Below are 12,814 nucleotides of genomic sequence, written 5' to 3' on the forward strand. Positions count from 1 at the left end.
TAGATCTTCCTGCACTTTCCAGACTCACAGGACTGATGCTGGTCTGCCTGTCTGTGCCCCAGAATACAAACAGTTGCTTGTAAGGGCTAGCCATAGCCCAGGAGGGACATACCTTGTATCCCAGGAGGGACATACCTGCACCGCTCCCTCCCAACTTCAGGCAAAAATGGCTCCTTTGAAGGCTGGACTCTGAGGCATTGTACGATTTTGAAGTTCCACCTCCAAACCTCCAGGAATATTTCCAACCCAGGGGTAGCCAACCTCCAGGTGGGGCCTGGAGAGCTCCTAGATTTACAGCTCAACTGCAGAGTATAAAGATCAGCTCCCCAGGCAGAAAGGGCTACTTTGGACAGGGTTGTGGTAGAGAAGAAACATTTAAGGCCTCCCACACAGGTTGTTGTTGAACTGAAAGACTTGAGGCCTACTGCACAGGGTTGTTGTGCAGATGAAACAGGAGACAAAAGAACCAGTTTCGTCTGCAGGATAACGCTGTGCAGTGGCCTCAAATCTGCAGAGAGTTGAAAAGAATAAAGACACATGGTTTGGCTGTGTCTAACCCCTGGCCAGAGTAGTATTTTAAGTGGCCTCCCTGTCAGCCAACTGTTTGGCAGAAGGGGAAAGTTCCCCACCCTCAAAAGGAATGCCCACCCCCAAGCTCAGGCTCCCCTGCATTGCTCTTGGAAAGGCCTCCCTCCTCTCAGTCAGGGCCTGTCAGAGGCTCCTTCGTAGCAGGCCTGAAGGGGGGGAGGGGGCGCACTCTGCAGCCTCCTGCCAGCTCTCTCAGGGTTCTGAGGCAATTTGCAGTTGGACTTGACAGTTAGGACAGCCTTGGGGCGAAAAGGGCTGGCACAGCCTGTCCAAGCCACTGTTCTCATCCCCCTTGGCAGCCCTACTGACCTCTTCTCCCTCCGGTGGTCAGGAGCAGACTGGCAGCCATGTCTCCAGATTGTTCCTGGCTGGGCTGACTGGATGGAACTCTGGTGTGTCCTGGTGAGAGCCAAATCGGAAAGCGCTTTACGCCATCCAATTGGCCCCTTCACTTGTCACTCTGGGGCCAAGGGGCCAATCTGGGAGTTTTGATCCCGGACTCAGCCCACCCCAACACCCCTTACTGTTTTATTAAGAGAGACAGATGGATGTATGTATTCATTATATTTATTTATATAATATTTATATCCCCTTGTGGCTCAGGGTGGTTTACAGAGAACATGAAAACCATTAGATAGAAACAATATAATTTTGATAGCTTCATTAATTAATAGTGATAACAGCAATAACAATAGCATCACTAATAAGTAATAACTTGTATTGACTGCAACTCTACCAATTGGTCAATGCAAGTTATATTAAACATGCATAAATGTAAGATGCATGAAAAGTCCTAAGGAGTATTATGCTGACAATTGACAGTTACTTACTATAAATTGTGCATCTATGACCAGCCAGTTCTGGTTGCTATGGGCTGCGGACATTTCTCCTCGGACCTCTGCAAGATCTAATTATTATTACTATTATTCTCCCTCCTTATCAAGACTGCTTCCCTTTGGGACTGTGGCTTTTATCTGCTTCAGACAAATTTTATTGAGTGTCTGACAGACCCTTTGATTCATTGCTTTTGGCACGGGTGGTGGCTAAAGATGCTTATTGCTGCAGCAGCATTTAGTTTCACTTTTAGCTTATTTTAGTCAAATTATTGTATTTTGATGCTTGACCATATGGCTCCATTACTTTTTTTAAAATTGAGGTTACATACATTGTCAGAGCTTCAAGAATATTGAAGTAATTATGTAGGTGGGTCTGGCCATTTGTTTTGCTTAATACACACACAGCTTTGCAATGCAATTCTATACAAAGTTCCTCTAGACAAAACCCACTGAACTCAATTACACTGCTAGAAATGCTAGGTGTTCTTCTAATGAATGTCCAAATAAGGTAGCCAATGCATCCATGGAATCATTTCAGGTTGGAAAAGTGGTATGAGGAGATACGTAAATCTATGTGTATGTTAGCCCATATGAGTCCAGCCTGCAGAAATTAGAAATTAAATTCTGAGCAAGGAGTTCCTAGTACATGTCTTATTGACAGCCCACATCTCCACCAGTTGCACTTTATAATATGAATTGTCCCTCAAGCACAACTCTCAATCACTGGAAGTTTTATTTATCTACTAGAAATCAAGCCCATTTTATATAGCAATAAAATGGGCGCTAGAAGGGCTCTCCCTGCCTGTCACCCGCAGACTTGTTAAGGGTTGTGTGTGGGCGGGGACGCAGCCTGAAGATGGGCCTGGGCCGTGGTGGTGGCGCAGCGGGGCTGGGCCAGTGGAGTGGGGTGGCACTGACCTTGTCGAGACCCGCGGTGTGAAGGAGGCGCGGAGGGGATCGGGTGGCCATTTTGTGGGACGCGGCCGGGAGAGCGGTGGCGCGGCGGACTGTTTCGCCGCAGCGCGATGGAGAGTCCTTGCGGCGATCTCTGGAGGTGCCAGCGAGGGCTGTTTTGGGCACTGGCAGCAGAGCGGTGACGCGGCAGACTGTTTTACCGTGCCGCGATGGAGAGGCCGGGCAGCGATCTGTGGAGGCGGCGGCTGGCATGGAGCGGCTCGGCGGAGGCCTCGTAGTGTTGGCGGGCATGTGAGAGGTTGGTGGCTGGTCGCGGGGGCGTCAACATAGATCGGGGAGTGCAGCATTAGCGTCAAAGCGTCGATGGCGGGCCATGGGCGCGGCAGCGGAGGCGAAGGCCAGGTAGAGGTCCGCGGACAGTGGAAGCGGGGACCGGCGTGGCTGGGCGCGGCGGCGAAGCTCTGAGGAAGGGTGGCCAGCGTGGTGGCTGTTCTCGGCGGCTGTTGCGTGAGTGAGAGGGCGGCAAGGGGAGGAAGTGGGCCGTTGGGGAAGGGCAGTCGCTTGGTGGAGGGGAAGGAATTTTCCCCGAGGCCAGCGGCGTGGGGCGAGCCTCCTCCCTGGTGGCCATCCGGGCAGGATGGCGGCTCGGGAGGAGTGGAGTCTGTGGCGCGGCGTTCGGGAGACGGGCCAAGTGCGCATGCCTCCCAATTGGACACTTGGCCCTCGAGTGCTACTCGGAGGAGCGAATCAGGAGCCGCAAAGCCACCAGCCCTTAATGCTTTATTTAGTCCGTGGCGCCGCAGGTGGTTTAAAGATATTTAGTGTCCTTTGAAACTCTCAGCAGGCAGTACCATATCTTGTAAATCTATCTGCCTTCATAAGGACTAGAAACATTATTTTTTATAAATCAGAATTCTCAGAAGCAAAGTTCTGTGTTTATCTCAGTCTGTGCTTTTTCTGTGTTCTTGCAAAATTATTCCATATTTACAGTTTTGTCTGCACAGTTAACATACTGAGCTATTTTACACCACTTACTGATTTGATACTAGTAAACTGAGAATGGTTTTCATAATATGTTCTACACTTCACTGCAAATTATTGTTAAAACCAAGATGAATCAAAATGAAGCTGTTTTTTGCCCATTCTTCATCATATTTGTTCCTATGTAAAATAACTATTTGGCCCCAATACAATGGAATTTTCAAGACTGTAATAACTATTTCAATCAGTTTTCATTGTGCTTTCTTGTTCTCTGGGCCAGATTTATGCATGTTTGGTATAATAACAACTGTGTAAAAACTGATTCATGCCTGAATAGCATGTTTATAAAAGGTGGCATATCAATTTTGAAGTCTATTAGGTAATGTGATCAGTTCTCCTACAGCAAACATGTTGCACAGAGGCAATGTAATTATTTAATGTAAGAGCTTTTATCTGAAGTTTGTGAAAGGTAACAAGAGACAATTTGCCTCTGAACAAGCCAGTATTAAACATGATTGTAGCTACTTTAGAAGACAGAATAAAATATAAATTAAATGGAAATTCATATGAGTTAAAGAAAGAGGTGCTATGCATAGACTAACATCTTGAAAAAAGAACAAAGTTTGAGTCCAGTGGCACCTTTAAGACCAACAAAGCTTTATTCAGAGTATAAGAGCACAACAGCTTGTACCAGCTTTTTGCAAACTTTTGTAGCATTGAGAAATCCCCCAAACATTCTTCAGACTTTGAGAAACCCCAGAAGTGATTAACAGGCCACACTTTTTCACCATGCCCCAAGAAGTCACATGTCAAAAGAAGTGACCCCACCCAGACACTCCCACCAGATGTGATACCACTAGGTCACTCCCATAGCACAGGAAGTGACAGCTCAGAAATATTTTCAGATTATTTGTGGACAGAACCATCCCTGTACTCTGGGCTAGCTACCAGTTTGCTCTCCATCACCAAAGGGAGCCTGTAGTAGGGGACTGAAAAAACAGGGCCGGGACAGCCCTATGCCACTCGGTCACCTCCCCCCCTCACAAATGCTAGAAACAGAACTGGAGCAGGCCTATGTTGCACTGTCACTTCCACCTTCCCAGTGCCAGAAAAAGGGCCAGAGCAAGCCTATTTATTTATATTCACATTTATTAACTGCCACTCTCAGATCCTGCTGGCTCATGGCAGTTTATAATAAAAACCTTAAAAACCCACATAAATGATATAAAACAAAACAATCCAATACTGGTGGCAAAAACCAATCTGTAGACCTCCCCCCTTACACCCGTCCATGCCCTACAACAACAGCACCACCGACCCTGGTGGGTATCTACTATGCCATACTATGCATCTACTATGCCATAAACACAGTTAAGTTAAAATGAGAGTACTTACCTATCTGGACTCCAGTTGCTACCATGTGCAATGACCCCTTCTGATCTTGGGTTGGTGCTGTTAAGCAGCAGGGATAGAACTTCAAGGCAACACCATGACTGGCAAGTTGTGGTCCAAGGCCACTTTTGCTGGCTGCAAACAGGGTCTCTGCAACTAGAGGGAGCACATGGCCCTCCTGAAGATTGAGGTGGTTTACTCATGCAAAGAGACAAAATTGTACTTGGGCAGGAAATCCTCCTACGTGTACAAAGCAAAACACAACACGGGGACTCTGGGGGGCAAGCCCAACAGAACCTGAGTGATCTGGGGGAACCTCAAGGAAACAGTGGCATGGTGTGAGCAAAGTTCCACTCCGACTTGTCCGCCGAAGATGTTGGACACAGGAACCAAGTGATGCTGTATCGACCTAGAATCTAAATGTGGACAGAAAATAAAATGTACAGTATATTAAAAGAATAAACCACACTTATTGCGGGCAAGAATACATAACATTGTTTGTCATGAAATTCTGGTTTAGGAATATTGAACTTCTAAAGTATGTGTGGGTTGCAAGACTTACATGGTTCATTTCTTTAACAACGCGGTTATAGTTTTCTTGTGCAACTATATGTATCTAGAGAACTAGGAACCTGCTAGAGCTTTCAGTTCCAATCTGTATACTTACATTGATGTGACACTTGTGCCACCACTCAAATTCTGCAATGTAAATATCTTGTGACACAAAGATCACTTTTATTGTCAGGAAAAATAATGCATGACACATTCATGCAAGGAAATTGTCTTAGTGGCAGCATACCTAAGAAGAACGTGATTGTTGAAATAAATATCCCCAGGTCTACTGAAGAATAGGAGCAATAATTACTGCCAACACTGCACTTTCCTGGAGTACTATGGATATAGAAGACTTGTTGAATGAAAGGCAGTGTTGTTGATTGAAGTGTATTGTTTTACTTTGGATGCCTCCTTTTCGATGGAGGCACGGATCACTGTGGTAACATGCATGGCATTTTTCATCTTCACAAGGCGAGGCTATGCAATGGTCACTTCTAGACTGGACTTCTGTAATTTGCTCTGTGCTGGCCTGTCCTTGTCCTTGACCTGGAAAATCCAGCTGGCAAAACCCAGCTGCTAGGGTCCTCACAGGTTCATCTTGAAGGGCCCACATCCAGCCTGTGCAGAGGCAACTGCATGGTTATCAGTTACAGCTTGGATCAGGTTCAAGGTTCTGGTTTTGACCTTTAAGGCCATCTATGGCTTGAACCCTGCCTATCTGAGGGCCTACTTGTCTGCTTATGCCCCCTACCAGGGCCCTTTGCTCTGTGGGTGGTCCCTGGCCCCAGAGAGATACACCTGGCCTTGACCCGGGCCATGGCCTTTTTGGTCCTGGCCCCAACTTGGTGGAATGAGCTCCTGGGAGAGCTGAGGGCCCTGACGGAGCTGTCAAAGTTCCACAAGGCCTGCAAAACGGAGGTTTTCCGCTAGGTCTTTGACTGAGGTTGGGTTCTTAAGATCAATGGGCCCCCCTCCCAGGCTGCACTGTACCAATGTGTGAACACCCCTGGTGGGTGACTGTGGGGAGGTAGGAGGATTCTTTTCGCCATCTAATACTTGTGAGAATTGTGAGAATTTTTAATTTGTTTTAGGGATTGGGGTTTGTATGGGGGTTGGACTGTTATTGTAATCTGCCATGAGTCCCAGGAGGAAGGTGGACTATACATTTAATAATAATTTTTAAAAATATTATGCTTTGTTTTCCAATTTTTATAGTATAGTGATAGTTATTCCTCTCCCCCAAGAGATTCCCACATTCAGGATGAGAATATTACTCTAGCAGCTGCAATCTAGCAAGGAGTACAGAAAGCATCGTTAGTTTCTCTATACTATGACTTAAGTCTTGAAGTCTGATTCATTCATACACACAGACTACAATGAAATACTGTGCATTATTGTTTACATAAATCTCCAGAATAGTGTTCTGGAGAATCTCCAGAATAGTGTTGAAGACTATTGTAGTATGGGTATCCCTGACCTAGACAGTCGAGGCAAGCCCAATCTCACCAGATCTCAGAAGTTAAGCAGGGTTGGCCCTGGCAAGCATTTGGGTGACAGACCTCCTAGGAACACTAGCGGAATGACAAGTGGGCTATAACAAACCACCTCCAAATGGCTTTTGCTTCACTGCCAGACAATCCTAGGGTCTCCTGACTATACTGCACATATTCCATACCAAATAAATAAATATAAATATATCCATACTAAATAAAACAAACAAATATAGTGTGGATTCTCTCTCCAGAATGGATAGCTTTGCCAAGCAATTTATCTTTCCTGACATTTCTAATCCAAATAGTTCTGTCTTCATTTCACAGCACACATTTTTCATTTGCTGCATAGACTGGTTTTGTGTTTTTCCAGACCAGTGATCTGCAAACCACTGAAACTTATATAAAGCTTGTCGGTGCTCCTGCTCTGCCAGGCAATTCTTTCTATGGAAGGTGTATTCTGAATCTATGTTGTAGTTGGCTATACCAGATTTAAATGAATTCCAGTAGATCAAACAAAATCTTACAATTCTCATTTGGATGCCACTAAGTGTGAATACACAGAAATGCGCAGGACAAATGCAATTGCCTTATGACCAAAACTAACACGTACAACTTGAAAGCTCCCAGATTTCCAAGTACTAAAATATTGTATAAATAGATAAGGCTGTCTGGTACATGGTTCATGATGAGCTGAACATGTGAAGTTGCCTTCTATCAAGTCAGAGCACTGGTCTTTCTATATTACTGGGTTGTCTTCTCTGACTAGCAGCTGCTCTCCTAGAGTCAAGTGGGAGATACTTTAACTTCGTAGGTACCTACAAAACTGTGACGTCTTTGGGTAGTAAAAAGTTCTAGCTCTTCAAGGCATTTATGCTCTGGTACCTGTACTCTTCCGCTTGCAAAGAATGTGCTTTGCAATGAAACTTTGTCCTTCCCAAATTAATACCATAATTCTAACAGAAGAAGTTGGATGAATACTTGGTTACTGGCCCTCAGCCTAATGACTGCTTCATCAAGACCAGTGAATTAGAATCTGCCCAGGCTGGCTTGTTTATTTTAACTGAATGGGGGAAAGCTTTGTTTTTTTTTTTAAAATAAGGAGTTTATAAACTGAAAGTAAAGGAGGTCAGGTCTTAAAATAGTTATCAGTGGTATTCTGACATAGCAAATCTGTTTTTATCCTTACCCATTTTGTTTTGCTGAAATAAGCATAAAACTAATCCTGACTATGTAAATCCTATAAACGTGGTAGGAAAAGTTTGCCTATGGGCAAATTATGCAGCGTAACAATATGCCAATCATAGCTTGTTTTGGACAAATATAATATAAATGTCAAAGATCACCACCATTGGACTAGTGTGGAGCCAGTATCAATTTTGTGAAAGCAGCCTAAGACACATTTGAAAATTGAGGCTTCCTTTTGATGCCCAGGGCTGCAATCACCATTGGCCTCCTCGATGACATTATTGACAGTTACAGGAATGCTGTGGAATAAGCTGATATTCCATGGGTGGGCAGCAGTTTGTTGCTCCAAAATATTGCTTACCTCTTTCTGCCTGGCATTCCCCCCCATCATTGAAGCTTATAGTGTGCCATGTCATTCTTCCTTAGAAAGAAATGTATCTGCCTTTTCTGTAGCTTCAGTTTTTAAGTTTTTGAGACTTAAATCATCCAGTGAATACCCTTAGGAGAAACTAGTCCAAAGCCTAAAGTGTCATCTTACCTACCACATTCGGCATATATCCTTTTCACAATGTCTACCGACTTCCCCATCATTTTGGATTATATTGTACCTTTCTTTGTGAGATCGTTACAAGAATTCCAATCAGATCACAGTTTATAGAGTTCCCAGTTTCCAAAGAGTTTACTGATTTCCCTTCAACATCAAAGAAATAATGATTGATTTCTTCCCTTATAAGGAAGGATGGAAAGCATTACTTTAATAGATGAAATGTGGTTACCTATGCAAGTCCCAGTTGGACTATTGCTAAACAAAAACATTGACATTTAGTGAATATATTTACATCTTTTGGACTATATTTTATTTGCCCCAGTGCTTTTCCAATAAATATACCATGGAAAACTCATTTTTAAAAAATTAGCCATAGCTTGAATGCTTCAGAACAGACAGAAATAAAAACATCTTTGAAAGGAGCTGAGATATGTCCAAACACATAATTTCAATAATATCAATCTTTTAGCATATAGATTTCCACTGTGATTTTGTTTTAGATAATATTCCTCAGAATGAATCATTCCCCCTAGGGGTGATGCTGGCAATGCCTTTGCATTCATTAAGCAATCAATATTCATTCAATCAAAGCAACAGTGTTTTGGTTTCAGTAATTATCTCATGACACATAATTTTCTATTATGAGCTGTTTTCAATAGCATTCCTCCAATTTAGTGGTATCATACTCGGAACAACTTCATGCAAAACTACTGTGGTGCCAGTGGTTTGTTTTGTTTGTTTGTTTACAATTTATATTCTATCTTTCTGCCCAATCAGAACTACAAGCCAAAGCATTAAAGAAGCCTTCACCCACTTATGAAAGACCATGATGTAAGTGGACAGGTTCATATCCTTGAGGAGAAAGTTCTGTAATTCTGACTGAGAAGTACTCCAAAGCACGGTCTCAGAAAGTGGCTTTACTGTTTGGGTAGGTTCATGTAAGGTGTGCTAGTCTTAAACGACATAAGGTGTACTGGAACCCAGAATTAGGCCTAGAAACACACTGGGAGCCAAATGGACCAAGGCTGAAGTGTTATGTCGCTACAACCCTGCCTGGTCTGCAGCATTCTGGACTATTTGAAATTTCTGAAAAAATTTTATGGGCAGCCACACATAGACTATATTCTATTCTCGATGTTACCAGAGTATGTACCGCAATGATGTTTTTCTGCCCAGGAAAGGCAGCAGCTGGCTAACCATTTGAAGCTAATGAAAGATACTCCTGATGACTGCTACTACCTGCAGTAGGCTCGTCCCCATCAGCACCCCCAAGATGTAGACTTCCTCCTTCAATAAAATCCCATCCGGAACAGGAGATAACTCAATACTTTCATTCATCAATAGCATTTCAGCCTTGTCAGGATTAAGCTTCAGTTCATTAGTCCAAATTCGTACCCAAACTGCTTTCAGGCACCTGTTTAAAGTTTTTGCAGCCTCCCTGGGATCAACTGGAAGAGTCAGAGAGAACTGAGTGTCACCTGCATATTGGTGACAGCCAAGTCCAAATGTCATATAACCTGCCCTTGTAGTTTCATATAGATGTTAAAAGAGCAAGAGGGGGAAGGGTAAAATAGAACATTATGGGACTTTGTGTGCTAAAGCCTAAAGTGCCACAGAACATTCACCCAGCACCAACTTCTGTAACCTACATTTCCAGTAGAATTGACATGCCTGCAAAATGGTAACTCCCTGGCCTAACTTCAAAAAGTGATCCAAAATGATACCCTGATCAATGACATCAAAAGTTCCCGAGATGTCCATGCCAATAAACAACATCACTCACTATGAATACAATTTAAAAATTATTTCAGAGAAGCAATTTCTTCCCTTGCTTTGGTGTGACTTATGTATTTTTGATGCATTTTTGATGTATTAAACTAAGCATTATGAGACTTTAATGTTCTGTGGTGGAAAGTTCACCTTGAAAGCACTTCCACAAGATAAAACTTTTTGGATTGTGAAGTTCTTTAACTTTATGTCTTTCTGCATGTGATAAATTTTGTCTGATCTTTCTCCATAAAGAAGAGCATTCCAAATATAGGACAATAGTTTTTCTAAGACTCCCAGAGCAGGATTTTTAGTGAGCTTTTCTAGGTGGTGTGGGAAGGGAGAGAGAAGAAACAACATAGAATCATAGAATCATAGAGTTGGAAGGGGCCATACAGGCCATCTAGTCCAACCCGCTGCTCAACGCAGGATCAGCCCTAAGCATCCTAACATTGTGGGTTGGATCCAGACAAAATGTTACAAGGGCAGAATGGCACTTCCTTGCCTTTCCCCTTCTGCTGCAGCCCACTAACCTCCAATAAATGCTGCTCCTGGGAGGAAAGGTGACCCTGAGGGATGACATGAGAGGAATCAACAACTGGAAGTGGGAATTGGTGGCTATTGCTACTCCCATGTCCATCTGGTCCTGTGTGTTGAAGTTGTGCCCAGAAACATGTTTACTCTGAGAGGTTGCATAGGAAACTGAAGATACTGAGTTCTAGTACACATTTAAAGATGAAAGGTACAAGTTAAAAGTTGTTAAACTCAGATACTTTAATTTTGCAAAGCCTGTTTAAAAATTGGATTAATCAGTTCATTTGGTACTTCATATATGGGCCCCTGTTCATTCCTTTGTCTTTTCCCCTAGAACTTGTGTATGCTGTGAGGTTGTAAGAACATTTTGGATTTACGTGTCCCTACCTGCCTTTCTCCTATATATAAAAAAAGCTCTATTAAGTGATCCCTTATAATTGTGTGATTGTTCTGGCCTGTTTTCAAGCTCACTGGATTTCTGTATTCTAAATAAATAAATGAATGTGGTATCTCTCAGGGATCATACTATATATGCTGTGAGTGACTGGAAGCATGGGTGCATGATCTCAGTATCTGCTCTGCATCATGTCACACATGGAAGTTTCAGGACTTTACCTTATTATTATATTTTAATTAAAGTAATACAAACCTGCATAGAAACATTAGTGAAAAGAATATAAATGCAAAGTAAGATAATCTACCATGAAAATGGGTCTTTGGTTTTTGTTGTTTTTAATGACTGCTTTGAAGACAAGGTCCTGCTAAGACTGCCTGTTCCTTTTTCCATAAACAAAACCATGGTGCATCCTGTTGTATATGTCCCATCTGGTTATGTTTTCCTCACAAATGTCAAGAACGTTGCCTTAAAAAAATTTAATTTCCCCAATGAATAAGCATCCCTATTTTATTGTTTCAAAATTAAACTTAGGTTGAAACCCACACATATTCTAGGTTGCGTTTCATCAGAATTCCCAGGTAATTATTTCACTGTGTGTGTTTTTTTTTTCAAATAAATTAATGAATCATGGGACTCATGTTTTTCAGCCAATTTTATTCTGTTCATAAGCAGTCTGTCTTATGGAGTAGTTATGAACTCGACATATCAGGTAGTCCTGAATTTCCTCAGGGTGTTTTGAATATTAGGCCAAGTGGGAAGAAATGGGGCCCAAATGAGCCTTTCACTTTCAATTCTGTTACACCTGCTCCCAATATAAGAGGTGCTAGTTCTGGTTTAGCAGCTTGCTTAAAAAAAAAAAAAAAGATTCCAGTTAACACTGCAACATTGCTGGTGAAATTTGTGAGTCAAGAGAATTCATAGTATGTATGCATGTGAAGCAACGGTTCATTCTCCCTCTTTGCTCCAACTCATACAGTCAGATTATTAGTTGAACTCAGTATTGAATAGTGGTGACTTGCAGTCAACAAATATTGTTTTGGTTTTCATATGGATGAGTAGTTCCATATGTGTAAGACTATCCACAGACTCTGGTAGACTACACCTTCTGGCCTCACCTGGGCAGTAGAACAACTGAGTACTGTCCTTTTTACAGTAAAACTTTGTCAAAATGTAGGTTTTGAATCTTCAGCTGTTTTAGTATAGTTGCTTAAATGGTTGTAAAGCAGCTAAATAAAAACAGTACTCTCATAAAGTGTTTATTATGAAATTACCAATCATGATGAAGAAATGGTGATGAATCATTTTAGGAGTTGAATCAACAGAAAGGACTGGCCCTGGGATAAATAAGGTTGAAGAGTGCCTTTGGCATCCTATCCCTTAGTCAGTTTTACAATATTGCCAAGTTGTGCAGCTTGTACAAGATTGCAAAACCCTACAACAACTCTCAAGGTTCAGAAAGAGGGACCTGCCCTATTAAGTCTGGGTTCGGTGGACACAGATACAGCTCTTTGAAAACAGTAGCTCTTTATTAGCTCCAACTCCCACAAGAAACACTGAATAGTAAACACAGAATTCATGGAACTTATATACATTTCAGACAGCTCACCAAGGAACCTGATTGGCT

General features: G+C 42.6%; 1 pseudogene; it reads left to right on the forward strand.

Annotated features, from left to right (window-relative positions):
- The first annotated feature begins 4,800 nt into the window (after window positions 1-4,800).
- On the forward strand, window positions 4,801-12,210 carry LOC143840133 (large ribosomal subunit protein eL33 pseudogene; annotated as a pseudogene).
- Window positions 12,211-12,814: the final 604 nt, after the last annotated feature.

The sequence above is a fragment of the Paroedura picta genome, chromosome 6, assembly GCF_049243985.1.
Source record: "Paroedura picta isolate Pp20150507F chromosome 6, Ppicta_v3.0, whole genome shotgun sequence".
NCBI classification, from domain to species: Eukaryota; Metazoa; Chordata; class Lepidosauria; order Squamata; family Gekkonidae; genus Paroedura; species Paroedura picta.